This window comes from Pundamilia nyererei, unplaced genomic scaffold (genome assembly GCF_000239375.1).
Source record: "Pundamilia nyererei isolate P.nyererei 1_Seehausen unplaced genomic scaffold, PunNye1.0 scaffold00126, whole genome shotgun sequence".
In the NCBI taxonomy this organism is placed as follows: Eukaryota; Metazoa; Chordata; class Actinopteri; order Cichliformes; family Cichlidae; genus Pundamilia; species Pundamilia nyererei.
The window spans coordinates 1,103,697-1,122,089 of record NW_005187527.1 but is presented as its reverse complement, the minus strand read 5'-3'; the positions used below and the strand labels follow the sequence as shown (position 1 = coordinate 1,122,089).

Below are 18,393 nucleotides of genomic sequence, written 5' to 3'. Positions count from 1 at the left end.
TAAGAAGAAAAGCGATTGTCAAGAGAATTTGTTGCCAGAGCAATGGTAACAAGATAATCACAGAGACAGGACAGGCAAAAAAAGGTAATAACAATGGTAAAGCGAGAGTCGCGGAGAAAAACAGAAAAGAGAGAAAGGGGTGGGAAAGGATCCAAGAGCACATGAGAGTCCAGAGAAGAGGGAGGGTTGTGTAGTGTACAGGTAGGGGGGGAAAGAAAAGGAGTGGAGGTGATGAGAGACATGAGAGGGGAGAGAAAAGGACGCTTGAAAAACAGAAAAGGAAGGGGAGGGGAGATGGAAATGACAGAAGCAGGAGTGGAGATTAGAGGGGAGAGATGGGATGTGAAGCATCAGAGGACAGGGTTGAGAATTCTCTGCAGTATATTAAAAACAATGCAGCATGCAGCAGACGAGCAAAGGCAGATGATAAGAAGTGGAAGATGGACCGTAATGTAAAGGATTAGTGAAAAAAAAAACATTTTAAAGCTGATTTCGCACATTTTTCACCCACAGTAGCCACAGGAATTCTAATATTATTACAGCCAGGGTTTGGCGTGTTTGGCGCTACACGTAGCTTACTCAAATGTCAATTTAAAGAGACAAACATACCCTGCTGCTAACATCTGTCACAATCTGCTCATTTCAAAGAGAATCATCTCGATTACCTTTGTCACTGAAGACGTTTTGTCACAATAGTCTAAAAGCTGATTTGTATTTAGATCATCACTGTACCGTACACGTGTCCCTTTCACTCCACGAAGATTCAAATTTGAGCAGAAAAAAAATGTTGCATATATTTAATATTTCTCTCTTTTATTAAAAGAAAGACAGAAATTTTGGGACGGGATCGATAGGACGGTACATTGGGCATACCCCGGCTGGTAGGAGCCCCTTTTTCTTCCCACAGATTATGTGTGTTTCATTCTGTTTAGTTTGTTTCTTTTGCCTTCTTTTTTCTTATTTTTGTTTGTATGTACTATAAATTTGGAAAAAGTACAAAATAAAAAGTATTAGAAAAAAAAAGAAAGACAGAAATTACAGTTTCTTTTAAGGCTACATTAACTGAAGGAGGCAAGGCTGTCTACAAAAATCTCTGTGTCTGAGTATCTGTGTACTTCCACTTTCAGGCTAATAACTGCATTAATTTTGGGGGGATTCGACTAGAATAGGTTAACATGCTTTAATTTTCAAATCACATTATTCTTCCCCTGCTATGCATTACTCTATCTTTCCTAGAATCATTAGCTTTCAAATTACACAGTATGTATTGGCGTTAGAGGCTGATATGAGCTGTTCACCAATATATCAGTATCAGCATTTGTAAAAGCCAACAAATAAAAATGGGGGGGGAAAAGGAAAGAAAGAAGAGAAACACCCTTCAACCATGTCATGGTGTTGATGTTGCATAGTTTGTACACTAGAGGGCGCCCTGCAACTTCCCTGTTGAAGTTGTGGTTTGTTTTTGGGGTTTTTTCGTTGTCTTTTATTGCTACTTTTGCGGGAACAGTGGGTTGCTCCAACTGTTTTTTTTTATGCTCTTCCTTTTTTATATTTTAAGGACATAGCTAGCTACACATAGCAAATGTTTGAAATCTGTTTATGCTTTATGTGTCTGTAAGAAAACAAAATATCAGCCAATATATCGGATTTTTAAATCGCCGAAAGTATCGGTATCGGTCTTGAAAATCTTATATCAGTCGAGCTCTAATTAGCGCACTTGCTGGACAGGTTTCACCCAGATGTGCTGCACGGTTCTCTGGCCTTAGCGGCATAAGTAATTTGGATGTACTGATGAAACAATCCCAAGCTTCATTTAGTAGTCCATTTAGCAAATGACAAAATTACATTTTTTAAAAAATATTAATTGCAATTTTATCTCTAATTTTAATGATACTAACTATCTGCTGCTGTAGATAATGGGATGTGATTTAAAAAAGAAGACTGTATTGTTAGGTTCTGTTCATCTCTCCCTCTCTCCTCTGTTTTTTTCTTTTCTTTTTTCTAACCAGTCTCTGATTCCTCGTGGAGAGGTGTCAGGCCTCCTCAGTTGGTGATTCATTTTACAATAATCTACTTCACTGCCCCTACTGCCACCGCTACCTAAAGCCCCCCCACCACAAAACCACTTTGCAAATGTAATGACACATAATTGTCTGTTGGATTTGCCTGCTAGGGGCTTCGTTCTGAGCCGGTATTTGTACAAGAATGAAAAGAGGGAGATGTCAAGTTAACAGGGGCTAATATGAAATTCTGATATCCATTAGGACCGGATATTGCATTCAGAATAGCCATAAGAAGGATGCCATACTGTGCTAACACACAAGTCATGTGTTTATGTGCGCTTTGAGTTTCTAGTAACATATAGACCAGTTGGTGATAGACTCAGGAGTGGTTTAAATGTTTCCGAGCTTGCATGTGTGTCAGCGTGTACATGCATAATGTATGTGCATGCATGCATGAATACAGGAGGATGTATTTGCGTGTGTGTGTGTATTTGACAGCGAGTCTGATGTCATTCAGGACGCTTTAGCGGGTTGAGTGATCCGAACGTGTGCTGCGGAATGAGTTGCGACTCCGAGTGCCGGAGGGAGATGAGAGGGAAACTAAATGTGTGAATCCCCACAGGATATTTAGACTGTTTATTATGATAAGCTCCTGTGTGCGCGCATCCTCTATATAAACATGAATAAATACACACATAAACTTGTGAAGTAAGAATGAAAGAGAAAGATGAAAATGCAAACGGGGAAACGGAGAGGGAAAAAAATGATGAGGAGACAAAGGAAAGAGGAAAAAAGAGTTAGGAGACGCGTCGAGCAGCGATCGGCTCGTAGTTCACAGCCTTTAAAAACTAATTCCACACCGAGCTATCCATAGCTATCTCATATGGGAGCCATTCCACCTTTTAAACCAGCTCTGACTTAAAGCAGGCCCAGATGTAAGTCAAGGGGCTGCTTTGGATTAGCCAGCGAGAAAAACTCATTTCCTTTGCCATTTTACGAGCATTTAATTTGAAACAATTAAGATATTACGGTGCTGCGAATTCACTACACAGAGTGACAGCTGGGAGCAATCCCATAAACCCCTGAACCAGTGAATGAGCCACCTTGTGACTCTTTTCTTTTTTCTTCTTCTTTTTGCTCCACTCTCCTCCTCCTCCTTTTCCTCCATCTCCTCTGATGTTTCATCGAAGTCTTTGGCTCAAGGCTCTGTTCACTGTTCAGGTGAATGTACTACCTTTGCTTCAGCTGACATCTAAATGCTGCCGCCAATTAATTTAGCGGCTCGTAAATGCACCAGTTGGCTGATGAAAGAATAGCTTAATTTCCAGAGTCTAAAGGGAGGAAGAGAGTACCGAGGATGTTTACCTTCTGGACGGCTTTTTATTCATCTCGGCTTTTGTTGCATTATTGAAGTTTTAGCACAGGCTGCCTCACTCATCTTTGGAGGAGTACATGAGAACGGTGCTAACTACAGGGGGCAGCAAATGGTAAGCTGAGATTCCGATAGCTGTCAGTGTGGTCGTCATCATGAAACTGTTTTCTTTCTTTCTTTTTTTGCATACTGCTGGACATTTTTGAATTGGGGCACTTGTTTGACGTCATGCAGCTGTTTATTTCCTGGACTTTGATAACACACATATTGATCACCCTCCATGTCCTATCTGTCCTACACTTAAATAACTCTGCCACTCCCTGGCTTCAGATTCGCACGAGCTTTGTCAGCTTTCACCCATCAATTCACCTCCTCCTCCTCCTGCCTCCCACATTGGCATAGAAGGGCATCGGAGGTGTGAAATTGATGAAGGTGTGCTTGTGAAAATGTCAGTGGGGGATCACTGGCCAAAGAGAGAGTGAGGGAGAGTATATTTTTTGAAGGGGGAGTAGAGGGAGTGACGGATAGGAGTGGCAGACACTCCTTTTCATGAACACTGGACTGTAAAATGGAGGACCCAGTGCAAACAATGGCCATGATCAATCGGCTATGGTGAGAGGCTCCTCGTAAATGCCCACATGTGCTAAAAGAGAGAAAAAGAGAGGGGAGAAAAGGCAGGATAAAGAGAGAGACAGACGGAAAGAGACAGAAAGAAATGAGGTATGTGTCACTATTAGTTTGGCAAGGAAAAGTCAGAGAGGTAGAGAGCAGAAGAAGTAGATATAGAGAGCAAGACAGAGAAGGGTGGAGATAAATGAGCAAGTGCTATAAGATGATGACAAGGTAAAAAGGCTTTTAGAGTAAGGAGGAATTTAAATAAATGAAAAGACAAGAATGGGAGTGGATAGAGGGGAAACAGACAGAAAAGTGGGAGTGTGTGATTCGCCCTCAGACTCACCTATTTGAATTCAGGCAGGAAGGGAGAATCACAAAGAAACAGGAAAAGAGCTGAAATGTAAAACAAAGGGATCGTAGCTATATTACATTATCACATCGTTGCAATGATTCATCCTGTTTTAACTCGGTCTTTTTACTTAGTCCTGTAGATGGTTCGCTGTATCAGTGGCTATCCCATGGACAGCTTTTTTTCACATTGTTTTATTGTTGCATCGATAAATAATTAAAATGAGACAAAATTCAGCCAAAACTTTCCAGAGCTTAATATTTACTGTTTCCATTGTCATACAACAGAAAGAAAAAAAAGAAAAGAAAAACAATAATGACATGAGTTCAGGGATTAGCAGAACTGTTGAGTCACTAATCAACCAAGCGCTGTATACCTAGCTCATTAAATATGTCTTTAACATAAAATGAAAATAAAAGATGGACGCAGTTACTGTGATGTCACCCACAGGTGTTTGGACTCCAGTTTTTGAACCATTAGCAGGGAGATAACATTTTGGCTGCTACCATTTTGGTTTTGTAGGGGGCATAAATGATCGTGTTTGGGTGAGAGGCTGGAGTCCTGACTTGTCAGTGGCTCAAAGTACAGTTGGTGTCTAGCAGACAGTCATGATGTACAGAGGTCAAAGCGGCCGGTCCTCTAACAAAATCCAAACAGTTAACTTATAAAAGAATTTAAAATTATTTTAAAAAGTCATCCACTGAATTAATTCGAATCAGTTTTATTTATATCTCACCAAATCACAACAGCAGTCAACTCAAGGCGCTTTATATTGCAGGGACCCTAAAAATAATACAGAGGAAACACCAATGATCAGATAACCCCCTATTAGCAAGCACTTAGCGACAGTGGGAAGGAAAAACTCCCTTGTAACAGGAAGAAACATCCAGCAGAATTGGGTCACCCTCAAGTGGCCACTCCAGGAATTGCACATTTTTGCACTTCTGCTATGACTTTCTTTTTTTTAACCCTGCCTGTTGGCGCTTACTAAGTTCTTACCTGTATTTTCTTATAGTGGATGTGCGCATAAAGTATACAGACCATATGTTCATTCTTTTGAGAAGGTCTGTATTTGCATGGAAACAGCACATAACATAACTCAAAGGCACAACAACTTAGGTATTGGTATTCACCGTGACAGCTGTTTGCTACTTAAGGAGGAGAGTAGTGGGTTCTCACAGCTTACCTGCATATGCATACCCTCCTTCTGCATAAGAAGGGCCCTCCACAGCTGCAAATGTGACTTCACGCTGACTGAATATTAGTCAAGTGCTGCTGGGGTTAGATTAGTTTTGGGGGAAAGCCCCTGTCATCCACTTTCACTTGTCCACCTCCACTTCCTTTAATCTTCCTCCTACCATATCAAGTGTATGAAAGCAGTGTTGATGCAGACTTGTAAGGGGAACACTGTGCCCGACTCACTTCACTCACACATAAATTTAACATTTAATCCAAATGCACATTTTAGCCGGTTTAGTGGACGGTGTCCTGAGCTAGGTTCCACAGAGTGACTCCATCAGGCAGGAGTTGACTCAATCTGTCCAACTCTCTCTCCCTTGCTACCTTTATCTCTCTCTTTGTCTCTGTGCAGGCCGCTGCACACCGCGGCTGCTCACGCCATCCCAGTTGATCTCTTAATGGACCTAATTGCTTTTCAGCTCATTGCACCCCATGCCAGCACTAAACTAAATCAAACCGAGGCCCCATCCACAAGCCTCATTGCAAATCTGATTCCGCTTGACATCATAATAAGGTGATATTGACTACTCATGACTCAGCAGTTTCAGAACAGATGACTAAGCTTTTGGTTTTCTCATCATGACATGCCCCGTGAAAGGAAAAACTGTTCAGGTCACATAAGAGTTCAAGTTACCTCCTTAGGAGTGCAGCCTATTGCGTTCCTGTTGTCGATATGCTTGCGACCCTCTGTGCGAAGGGCAATATTTGACGCATTGTTGCACACCGAGCTATGGATTATGCAACTAATACACAATGAACAAGCAGTCTGCGCTCGTGTGTGCTTCTTTGGTCTCACTACCTTTTGCATGGCATATTGATGTAACGTGCTGCACAGCTGATAGCAAGTGAAAACAGATCAAACATGAAACGCAGACCTTTAGTAAGCTCGTCTAATATTATAATATCTTTCGGATGTTATTGCATGAGATTTATGCATTTGAACCTTAAAAAATGTCAGTGTCACAGTGTCTGTGAACTTTGTCAACATTTAGATCAAAATTGGATTCGCTGCAGTGTCAGTCAAATCGGATCAGATAGAGAGACAGAGAGTTATAAGGATTGTAGCTTATTTATTCAGGATAACTTAACATTGCAGAAAACTATTAACCTAAAAATTATTAATTCGGTTAAAGGTTGCAAAGTTCACTCTGATTGTTACAATTTTTCTTTGTGCCATCATGACTTTTCAAGAAAATAACTAATAATAATACACAATTTTCACCCTTCGTCATCAGACAGCCATCTTGGGTCAAGGTAATTCTCGAAGGCAGCAATTTGAAAAAGATAAACAGGGTTAATTTAATGGTCTGGCATTAAAAGAGACATTAAAGTGTGATACGACTGTGTAGTCTCCAAGTTATGTAGGTCAGTAAGTGAATTGTGCAGGCATTATCAGTGATTGTTTAAGTCTCTATACAGCTGTCTGGCGTCTGACCAGTAAATTAGTCACTTCTTCCATATCGTTTGCGTAGTTACGGCAATCAATCTCACGTTTAAACATCACAATCGTTTCGGCGACATCATAAAAACCTTGTTTTGTCTGTGATGAACTCTTTGACTATTAAGTCTTCCAATTTTTGACTAAATGTTAATTGCTCATGAAGGCATGACTGTATGCTTAGCCATTCATCACATCTGACAGATTCCAAGAAGGAGAGAAGTATTAGATGTCTCGGCCAAGGACTAGAGTTGGGTGTTGGTTTACATTTTTCGTGCCTTGGAGATATGTGCAGTATCACCTTGGCATTTGTTGCACTTAGCCCCCTCCACCCACCACCCTCCTTCCTCTCTTTCTCAACTGCATGGGCAGCGGCCATAAATAAGTCAATCTCCATCCGTCTCAACACATTGGATTAGATTTATCCACTTAAGATAGATTGTTATCCCAAAGAGCGCGAGTGTCGCTTGATGGGGAAATTAATTTTACGATGACTGGTTTACTTGATCGGGACTGTGGGGGGAGGTAGGGGCTATAAATGTATCAACTCCTGGGCGAGAGGAGCTGAAAACAACACTCCTTGTTTTTGATTCAGATAAGTTGCCTCTCTTCTCTGCAGCATTATACATGGTGCTGTCTTTGGTCACAGAAACCAGAGTAATGATTTGACAGACAGTCATTTGTAAAGTGCCAGCAACTTGTCAAGGGTGAGAAGGCCTGAACCTCGGGGTATGAGAAGATTGACAGTGAAAGATATTGGGGGGTTTTTTGGTTGTTGTTGATTTTTTTAAATCTAGCATTAAATGTGGTTGCTGAATTATAAATAGTCTGTATAATCAGAGTTACTCTGCAAATTATCTGCAATCAAAACACTAACTGAAGTGTTACTGATATAACAGTTATTGGATTGAGTTGCACTCGAATTGACCCAAACCTGTTGAGCAATGATAATGTGTGTCAACAGTAGCCTTTTTTCAAATTCATCTGACAAACATTACTCAGAACCTCTTTAAGCAAAATAAAGGTTCTTTGTTTCTCTCCCCACAACTTATAGAACCACTCATCAAGCTGGTTCAAAGCTGAAACACAACACATAAATGTGACTTTAAGGTGTGATCCCAAAGAACTAAACAATGCACCCAGTACAAAAAATCATCTAATGAATTAATCTGCTTTGTACAGTAGCTTAAACTGTCCACAAGGACACTGCTGACGACCCTGCAGAGGGAAAAGGTTTAACTTAAGCAGAAATGATCCACCAACTCAAGCACCATGGCACAAAGGAGCTGTGAAAGGCTAAGATGCTGCACTGCTAAATGGGACTTGCGGTACTTTTAACAAAGAATAACTCTACAGTTACGATACTAGTGAAGCATATAGGGGCTAAATGCTAACATGCGACATAACTTTTCAAGATTTTCTTATTTAATCACTAGTGTACATATATTTATATTTATAGATACATATATATTTAGTCATCTTTTCTCTTTTACCATGTCTCTCTAATATTTTGCTCCTTACTATTTTTCTATTTTTTATTATTTTATTTTATTTTATTATATTTTATTATATTTTCTCTTACTGTATCATGCTGCTGAGTGACTGCTGCTCGTCAAACACATTTCATTGCAATGTTGACCCTGTGCTAACTTGCATGTGACATATAAAACTGAAAACTGAAAACTAACAGATGTAAGTATCTGTTTAAAATCTGAAGCTGTTTCAACTTTAAAGCAGTATAAGACTGAAAAGTCATAGGATATGTCCGAAGTTATTACGAGTCGTTCTATAAACCAACTGGTGCCAATAGTTATGCTAGTTTTGAGATATTTGACAGGACATGTGAACAATTTTGACCTGTCGGCAAAACTAGAAGAAGAATGACATTTGCCTAATGTTTGTGTAAAATATCATGCCAGTACCTGCAATAGCTGCCAACATATTCAACCAGAATTCAGATAGCTTGCGTAGCATATTATTTAAATATCCACAGCGCTGACTTTGCTTATAATTGAATATGGCATTCAAATTATTCAACAGTCAACTGCTGATTTTTGTCTACTGAAAAAGTAAAAAGCAGTTCCACTGAATTTCAAAGTATTGAGAATATTTAATGTTAATTAGTTTTCTAAAGTCAGAATCATCCCCAAAGATTTACTGTGTGGGTACGTACACAGGGAAGCACATACATCAAAGGGTTTATTTACATTATTCATCTAAAGTGAATGCATATTGATACAGGATAACCTTTAGCATCGTTACTAGCATTTGCATTGTATTTACATAGTAAATGTCAATCAGTGCTTCACTTTGCATGACCCCACGCACATATAAATGTAAATATGTCCACTGCAGGATTTCAAACACTACTGACGCATGTAACACTAATGCATTATCACTGTCCTACAACAAAGAAATTTTCCCTTGCTAGAGTCTTTAAAATTGTCCTTTTCCTGTCAGTGCTGGTAGGTAAACCTGCAGCAGGTGGTAATCTATTTTCCCAGCTCTTTCTTGGATCCTTCTTATTGAAGGACAGTTGGTTTATAGACTACCGTGTCTTGTTGGGCAACAAAGTTCAGCCACGATAGGGGAGCAAGGCAGCCTCTTGATAAATCCTACCCTTGCCCCCATTTATCAACAAGTGCTGCTGTATTACTGCTATAGATGGTGCCAAGAATATAAAAGAACAAGGTTAGAAGCAGAGCAGAACTGTAAATCTAATATCTAGTGCCACGCAATTATATTCAAAGATCAACAATATTGTTGAGAGATTTGAAAAAACAAAATCTCTTGCAGTCATGCATCAAGGGTGAATGTCAACGAAATTGTTTTATTAAAGCAAATTGAGTTTTATGAATGAAATTGAATCTTTAAACGTTTGGAATCTGGCACCTCATTGTTACAACCAAATTAGCTTTCCAACCTCTACTCCTTTTACATAAGAATAATATTCCAAACAATCCAAGAAAGTGTTGTCGTGATATCCACACATTTGTGATCTACAGTGCATTGTGCCTTGAGACACAACAGTCTCACTCCCACAATGCTTTCTCATAGCCAGCAGTTGAGGCCAATAGTTCACCTTACAGTAATTTCATCGAGTTGCTCCATGGTTCATTGTCAGAAAACCAACACTTTCTTTTTCTACATGCATAGACTGAATCTAATTCTGCCCTTACAAAATGAAGCTGGGTATAATTTGCAGGTGTAAATCACCATCACGGTTACTCAATCAGATACATGACGTGGCTGAGTGCAGGTAAGAAAACAGATCTGCTGACTGCAGTAGTCTGTCTCTCTGTCTCTCAGTGTACTATTGTTGGATGCTAGATCTACGTGTCTGCAGGGCCAGGTTGTTCATCAGAGGTTTTGGCTTGCTGCCATAGAGGCAACTTTTCCGAAAACACTATTGGTCTTAGTCATCTGTCTCCCCAGGCCATTGCTGTTATTTTCTGTAGCCCTACATCAGAGGTCCATTCACTTCACTGTGTTATAAGGAGCAATATTATCCCCTTGTTGTGTGACATTATGCCTAGGCGGTGACATAGACATGCATGAACCACATCTAGGAATTCTTAGACTTGGAGGTTCCTGATCAACAGGCTGGCATTGGTTTAGTTCCTGCATATGTAAAGGCAGTTTTCCTACATGAAGAAGCAATGCTTGCATGCATGCACTTTAGGTTCAGTTTGACAAAAGAATCAATATAAGATCCCTACAGGGATCTGTGTCTCTCAGGAGGGTTTAGAGGCACCTTACTGTACACAATGATATTTATTATGAACCAAACCAAAGTCAGGAAATGTAGGTAATGCTACATCTCTGTTTGTCCACTGTGGGGAAAAGCAACCATCTATAATCAAGTAACAAACACAAGTACAGTACAACTCGTATTTAAGATTGATTATTTTATGGTATTGTGTTTATTCTTGGCTTGGCAGCTGCATTTACTAGCTATAAAAGCTATAACTACTACTCAGGTACTGCACTTTGTAACAGATTCATCTTGTCTTGCTTACATAATACAGCATCTATACAAGTATTAGCACAGAAACTGATCATTTTGGAGACTACCTCTTTACTGGTAACCCATAGCTGAAATTAAAGGTACAGTGTATAAAATCTCACCACTAGATGTCAGTAGATTGCAACTGAATTCTGTTTTTTTACCCCTGCAAAAGAAGTACATCTAAGGTTTAGGGCTAATATATTTTAGTCAGCCAAGAGATATCAAAAACATTAAATCTTGACTATACCTCATAACAGCCATGACCAGCCAGTGTTTCTGAGCAATTTTCTACACACTATGTTGTAGCATATTTGAATAATCTTAACATTTAGTAATAAATCAGTAAAAAAAAAAAAAAAAGCAGATACGTGCCAATTATATATTTTTCAGTATTTTATATTTTTACCCCTTGAATCACCCCAAAGACTCTTTTTTCATCTGTAGTGAGTGTAAGCTGTCAGTCCGCTGTTACCTCAGCTGTTAATCTGTCCAACTCTATTTACTCTGGAGGTGGCTGTAAAACTTTGTGGAAGGAGTTTTCTACGAATTGATGAGTCAGTGAAGCTAACTTCAGGTGCTGATGTGAGTTGTTGAGGATATTCTGAACTTTTCTGTCGATAAGTGCTGCTCTTAGCCTCCGTTAGCGGTTGTTAGCCTGTGTTAGCTGCTGTTAGTCTATGTTAGCTAGAATTAGTAAAACTTTCTTTGAGGTTGGATCTAGCAATGATAGAGTCAAACGTGTAGTGAATAAACTCATATGATGTAAGATTGTAAGTTGGTTTTTTTTTTGTCAGAGGTAAAGTGTGCTTTTTAGGACACTCAAGCTAGCACTATGCCATCATAGTGTTAGCTTATAATAGGCTGTTGTTGTTTAGCCAGCAGCTGTCCAGAGTTGGGAAGACTGCAGGTCAATTACTGACAATAAGTAACTGCGAAAATGTCATGAATAAATAAGCATGTTTGTGGACATTTTTGTGTGTTAGAGCACTAACTTCAGTTCAGTGGAGTGGCTGGCATTTTATCCAGATGCTCGTTAGATTGTCTCTTTCCATTGCGGTGTTTCTTTCCATCAGTTCCTCATTTGTTGTATTGTTTTGGTTTTATAATCAGACTAGCTTTGAACGAGTGTCAGGTCTGGACTGCAGACAGGCCCCTTTCAGTTACCAGACCTTTACCACACTGTTGTGGTTTAACATAGGCTTGCTTAAAATAAGCAAGACCTTCCCTGAAAACAAACATGTCTGGATGGTAGCATACATTCCACCATGAAACTACATCCACAATGGAAGTCCTTTAGAGCAATGCTGTAACCAGAGATCATAGAAAGTGAGTGGCATTTGTGACTTTATGCGACTACAGATGAAATAAGTAATGGTGACAGGAAGTAGGTAGGACCCGAGAAAAACGTTTCTCTACTTCTACCATGTCCCGTGCTCACAAGCCTATTTAAGCTAAGTTCAGTTTTAATAGGCTTGGACCCACAAAAAGAGACATACTTACTTTTGGGGGGGCGGAGTCTGATATGAGGGCATTATAGAGTCTTAACTTTGATTTGTAGATGAAGCACTGAACTATCCTGACTGATGATGGTTAGAGGGAGATGTTCCTGACCAACTGCACTGATTTCTACTTGTTTGTAATGTACTGCCTCCTTGACAACCAAAGCCATTCAATTTCCCCTTTTGACCTCACACCTCATTTCTGTGGATTCTCTCTAAATATGTGCAGCATAGACACATCTTTTTATTTGTATTAAAAAGTCTGTTGCTGATAGACATCGTGTTGGAATCTGATTCAAAATGACTTAAAAAGGGGGGGGGGGAATCTTTACAACACATTTACAACTCTAAAATAACTGACATACAGAGACACATGGGAGCTAAAGAGGTTGTCTTGATTTAGCATCTGAAAATAATTACCAGGTCAAATCTAAACACTCACACCCACTCTGGCTCTTCCCTTTCACACCAATCTTCCTCTAAAATAGCCATGTCCAAATGGACATTCCTGCAGTGGACTTGGGAAGGAAAGTTGATCCAGGAGAGCTGGCAGAGTGGGACCTCGCTGAGTGACGTCACCTCTCCCCCCAACCCACCCACCCTTTCACACACGCAAAAACACAAACGCACACACCAAGTTCGTGCTCAGGTCTCGGTGAAGAGAGAGAGAGAGAGAGAGAGAGACTCAGACAGACGTACCGAGGCGGATGAGTGAGGGGAGAGAGAGAGAGAGAGAGAGCAGTGTGTCCCAGGCACACCGCGCTCTCCAAACACAACCACAGTCTCGCCACGTTCAATTCAATGAAGATCTAACGAGCACAACAGAGACAGACCCAAACCAGAGAATATATTATACACGCCCCACGTGCGTGTTTTTTTCACCCCCATCTCTCCCCCCCCCTAATCACCGGTGACGGACATGTCAAGGAAAGACGCGAAATAAGAACGAACAGACGGGGGAGGAAAGAAGAAGGAAAGAAAGAAAGAAGAAGAAGGACCTGAGGACGGATTTCTTTCCTCCACGGTATTTTCCCCGGGACTCGCCTGCCATTTAGTGGATGTAAAACAGAAAGAAGAAAAAGAAACTCGACTTCCCTTTACGCAGAAAAAAATAAAGGACAGACTGAGTTTGAGAGTGACTGCAAAATGGTGATAAGGTAAGAGATGTTTGACGAGCCTGGGAGTTTGGAGGTTGTGACGGTGGGAAGTGAAGTGGCTGCCGCAGTGATTTGAGGTGCGCGCACAGGCTCGCGAAGTTGGTTCAAACATTAGCGGGGGCCGTTACACGTATGTGGACGGGCTTTTCTGTCCTCGCGCTGCCGTGTTCGTGTGTCCAACTTGTAGTTTTTTGTGAACTCGCGCGACGCGATGTTGCTTTCAGGGCCACATTACAGTAAGAAATTCGCGCGGAATGACACGAAATAGCTTCCTTTGACTGGCTGATTTAAAAAACAAAAACCTTAAAATGCACCTGCACGTGAGCAAATTTGTCTGTGCTATATTTTGGTCATGACGTGGGGTTTGCGTTGAGGTGTTCAGTAGATTATCCGCACGCACTTAATGTATTTATAATATTTACGTTTGCTTTTTACATTATTTTTTTATTTATTTTAAAATAAACTGGTAACTATTTTTTTCTGCGCTGTGTTATCCTAAAAAAAACACGTTATTTTAAGCCCTCTTTATAAGCCGAGTGGCTGTCGTGAGTATACGGTTCGTATTAGTGCATCCTTCCTTTGTAGGCAGCGAGTGGAGTGCGAGGAATTTTCAAAGTGCATTCTAAAAACTCTCCTGAGGTGCCTCATCTTACCTGTCTTTTTTTAGAACATTTTTCTAGTGTTTATTGACGAGGAGGCGTTAAAGTTAACTGCTTTTAAAAAATTAGAATAATAAAAGCAGCACTTGTCTGTCAGTCAGGTGAAAGCGAGCCTTTATTTCCAGGAGTACATGCCACCTGTGCTCAGTGTGCCAGTTGGGCCACTAGGGGACTCATTCTCTCCAGCCACTGAGGAGAATGCAGCAGAGAGGGGCTACAAGCCATGATTAGAGATCCCTCCTCTTTTGCTTGAAAAAAAGAAAGAAAAACTTTATGCAAGGTATAGCAACCAGTGTTAGAAATGTAACAAATGTCCCCAAGGATGAAATGATAGTTTATCAGCTTGATGGAAATTAATATGTGTATAACTACATAATCAGCAATTCACGTTAGGTGGGATTACAGTGTAAAAAAAATGGATGAAAGAGTGACAAGATGTGTTGTGGTGTTGCTGTCTGGGTAAATGAAAAGGCAGGGATCGAAGGCAGAGTCGGCTAGTGAGGTGATTTGAAAGGCCAGTATGGTGTGTCTGTTTGTGTGTGTGTGTGTGTATTTAAACATTCAAATCAGAGTGAATGTGGGTGTTTGCTCAGGCGTTTTCATCGCACAGTGAGCACTCTGGGAAGAGCACGCCCAGCATCTCTGCACTGTACCTTCACGTTCGACTGTTCCAGGCTCAAACAATTAGCCCGATTTTGACACAGCACAATTAATGCTGTCACCACACATTCGAGTTCCACTTTCAGCAGCACTCGAAAGAGGGAGGCAAAATGGACACGCGCCGAGGCGGCGTTGCGTTTTAAGTGCTGCCTCCCAAAGTCGCTGAAGGGAGAAAAGAGTCTCAGTCATCGAAAAGTGGCACCGGCGCGGCCATCTGCACTCCAACCCCTCATCCTTCACCTTCTGCTGTTCTAAAGCCTCCCAGACGATATGCAGCTGGTGAGCAAAGTCTGAACCTGTGAAAACACGAACGTGTTTGTGTGAACGTGCACGCGCAAAGGATGCAAAGAGTTTGTGGCATTCAAGCTGCTAAATTGAAAAATGATCAGGGGTTGGAAAGTGCCTACAAGGGGCTTGGGCCATCTTTAGCGTGCCTGCCGATCTGCTCCTTTTTTCTTCAGTTTCTGTGCCTGAAGCACACTCTGAAATCACATCCTACATTTTTGACAGTGGCTGGAGGGAACAGCGGGTGTTTTGAAAACTTCATGTTTTAAGGGAACTCGAGATCTTTCAGACGCTTCTATTATTTCTGCTTCTTTTCCAGTGCGCATTCGCTTAGCTGTGCGATTTGATTGCCGCGCCACTGGTTGGTTAAATGTTAAGCTCGCCGATAAAAGCTAATTGACAGCAGGGCCTTCGGTGTAACAGAGATGTCTGGAAGGACTGCGGGAGCTTTAAATATCTCCTTATCCACCATCCGTAACTGGCACACAGCCGAGGCCGGTTAAAAACAAGTGTGCCTGCTCCGCACACTCCCATTGTCTCAGCACGGATAAGTAGTTCTGACTCACTGCTTTATTTTGTTTTTTCAAGACTTTAAAATAAGAAAAGAAAGAAAGGTCAGGAAAAACTTTTTTTTGTACTACGTGTGTGCTTTTACATGCGCCTCTGTGTGTGAAAGAGAGAGAGCTCTACTTGAGGAATTCCAAGGCCAGGGCCCCTATTACAAGTGTGGAATGAGAAATCAACACTTACATTACAAAAATGGATACGTAAACACAGAGGCCGCAATTATCAGGCGCCATGGTGTTGGAACTGGGTGAGATGGAGTGCCAATATGTCTGTTAGCAATCCCCCCCCCTCCTCGCTGCCTGCCCCCTGTAATCCAGTGGGTGTATTCTAGCTTGTTTTGTGCCAACAATGGCCCTTAACAGCTACCCACTGACTGGCAGGCACGCTAGCTGGCAGGGTGGGTGGCTGGTGGATGCGAGAGAGAAGTTTGATGGGCTCTGGAGGGAAAACGCTTCCACGAAGGTTCACGTCCACAAAGCTCACGTCGTACATCGCACGTGCATTTTGTATATGGCACACTTAAAAGTTTCTTCCTGCTAATCTGGCGTGTGCGGCTGTGCTTCGGGGCCCTCCTTCGACTACAGAACCCCCACCTCACAGAGGCCAGCCTGATGCATTGTGACAAATGAGAAAGCAGTTTGATTTCGCACAACACTGAGCTGCACCGCGGCATAATGAAGTGATCATGACTTTACCCTTGGTTCACTTTGGCTGTGGTCCCGCGGTGTTTTTCCTCTCTATTCAATCGCTTCACTCACTTATTTACTTGGCAAGCATTTCCTCCCGTAACCTCTAGTACTGCATAACTAGCGTCAAGGGTGGGTTGCTTGATAAAAACCACCGCTACGGGGCATTGGTTTTACACATAGGGGAACGCTAGCAGTTTTTATTGATATTCAAGTTGCCATTGGGTTGGAATAATAAGAAGCCTATTTTCACGCCCAAGCAAAATCACCTCTACTGTCCATCACCCTGTCAGGGCAGAAAGCTGAGGCGTAAATATTTTTGGCAGCGGAGGGGATGGAGGGAGAAGCTGAGCTTGTTCTTTCCCCGTTTGCGCCCATTCTCCAATTCTGCGACCGATTTAAATGCCTTGTCTTGTTTTGTTTCCGTGTTCTCCCTGCTTCAAATTAGCCTCATTGAAATGAGGTGTAATTTTAGAAAGAAAAGTTCTCCTGCCTTCCTTCCCCATTCTTTCATGGCGATTTCATCTCCCTTTGTAAAATGCACTTGTAAGCGTTAAAAGCGGAACGCTCAGTGTCATTTCTAACAGCTTGGAGTGCTTCGCCTTGAGGCTCTGCCTCCAGCCTTTACATACAGGGGAACTATCGAAGTGACAGAAACACGGAGGAGTGCTTTTCTGTTGCAGCTGTCCTTTGCTTGGAGATTGTGTTTCAGGAGATATGATGGATGCCAAACGCCTGTAGCCAGTTGTGAGGACGTACATGGGGTGGAAGTATGCGGGTATGGATTTGGATCGGGGTCAGCAGCACTGGCAGAGTATTATAATTTTGCCCTTGACCTCCATTTTGGATCAGCCCCCCCCCATCTAGCAACTAAGAGTCTGTCACTATCCACACTTTGGGAAAGCTGCGGCTACTTAGAAGAAAGCTGAAGAGTGCTAGTGAAACATGATAATTCTGGCTTCAAATGCTGCATGAAAGAAGGCGATGGAGTATGAAACGGTAGCCTGGTGCTATTTTTTTTAAGGGATTCATTTTGATTGTACTGCAACCCAAAACATCATTTCTTTTTATGCCCTTCCTATTGTCTCATTTCCTCTTATCTTAATTTTTGGGGAAGGCTGAGAGCAGAATCCAGCGAGGTTCATTTGAATAACCGGCAGAATGAGGAAATAAAAGCTGGAGGAAGAAATGGAAGTGGCGGGCGGCCTGTGTGCATTCATGTCACACAGCTTTATCAAATTATTCCACAATAGCAGCCACACAAGTGATGGAATTTCAATTAAAGTATGACAGTTTCAGAATTTGTTTCTGCTCGCGCGCGAGAGAGCCACGTTACGTTTGGTGGATTGGGGGGGCTGGGGTGGGGGTGGGCTGCTGGTCTTGTACAGAAGACATATTTCCCAGTCTGTATTCTCTGTCTACTCACCTCCCTGCTCGCTCACCCCGTCGTTCTCCATCAAAAGGGACCGACTTAGCGGAGACACTTTTGTTCAGAGGCACTCTGTGGTTAGAGCCAGCAGCCGGGCAAAAATGGGGTGTTGTGATAAAGGTCTTTGAGACGAAAAGTCAAAAATGGAAGGCTTTGGCTGATAGGCTCCTTCCAGGAACAATTACGCTACCTGCTGTGCCAAATATAAGGGTGCAAGAGATAAGTGCAAGGGAGGGGGTGCTCAGCTCAGACTGGTGGCTAGCTCGTAAACTGGTAAAGAGCTACGTATATATGACCCTCAGGGGCTGTAAACTGTTTCAGGCCTGAGATTGTAACACACGCAAGCACTTCTGTGCTCACCCAGACGCCCAGTGTGTCTATATACGCACACACACACACACACACACACACACACACACACACACA

At 41.7% G+C, this 18,393-nt stretch overlaps 1 protein-coding gene across 27 annotated transcripts in view; it reads left to right on the top strand.

Annotated features, from left to right (window-relative positions):
* LOC102193494 (protein tyrosine phosphatase receptor type D) overlaps positions 1–18,393 on the top strand; it is a 398,348-nt gene that overhangs the window by 247,342 nt on the left and 132,613 nt on the right. Inside the window, exon 1 of one of the 27 annotated variants that reach the window (XM_005743007.1) lies at positions 13,270–13,681. The exons of the other annotated variants lie outside the window; for them this stretch is intronic. The gene's annotated coding sequence lies outside the window, so the exon portion shown is untranslated. Of the gene's footprint in view, positions 1–13,269; positions 13,682–18,393 lie in introns of those variants that run through there. 27 annotated transcript variants of the gene reach the window in all.